This window comes from Callorhinchus milii, unplaced genomic scaffold, assembly GCF_018977255.1.
Source record: "Callorhinchus milii isolate IMCB2004 unplaced genomic scaffold, IMCB_Cmil_1.0 Scaffold15, whole genome shotgun sequence".
Lineage (NCBI taxonomy): Eukaryota > Metazoa > Chordata > Chondrichthyes > Chimaeriformes > Callorhinchidae > Callorhinchus > Callorhinchus milii.
The window spans coordinates 4858378-4859192 of NW_024704756.1; positions in this window are offsets into that span (position 1 = coordinate 4858378).

Consider the following 815-nt stretch of genomic DNA (forward strand, 5'->3'; position numbering starts at 1 on the left):
CAAACTGTGTCACATGGAGGAGTTGAACTCAAGTAAAACGAGTGAACAATAAACAAGGGGAGTTGCCTGAACTCTGCCAAGAGACGGTTCCAACTATTCAATTATTACTGCACATTATAAAGGTCGTTGTACTCTGCATGCATTGCTGACTTGCTTCAAACACACTTTGCTCGGTGGATTAAATCTGTGCAAAATTGACTGCCAACTATCACCACACGAAATACACAGTCAATTCACTTTACAATATATTCTGTGAAGTGCTTTGAGATGTCTTAATGACCTTATAAGGCACTATATCAAATGCAAGGATTATTCATAGTGTTATTAAAGGGATTATTTTCTCGCTTGTTCTCCCATGCAATGGAACCACTACAGCCTGAAATCCCATCTGCTGAAGAAAGTAATTAAGTTGAACACATACTATTTCCCAACAGGAATAACCTAAGGATGACTTATATTGCTTCACAATACTAGACAAATCCTAAATGCAGCCTGAAGCAGAGGGGAGATTGTAGTAGTAGTAATAATAAATAAATAATTCTTGCATTTGACACAGTGTTGGGAGAAGTCTTGAAGCGCTTTACAGGATTTATATAAAACCTTTACATTTAACACAGTGGCTTTCATGTGGTAAAGACGTCTCAAATCGCTTCACAGGTTATGCTGTAGTATGGAGTGACAGTGTGTTTTGTAAGCAAACACGCAGCACAATTTACGCACAGCAATGTCTCACAAACAGCCGTGAAGTGACTGACCAATTTTTAATCTGGGGATTTTTGGACAGGACATTGGGAGAAACTCCTTTCTCTTTTTGA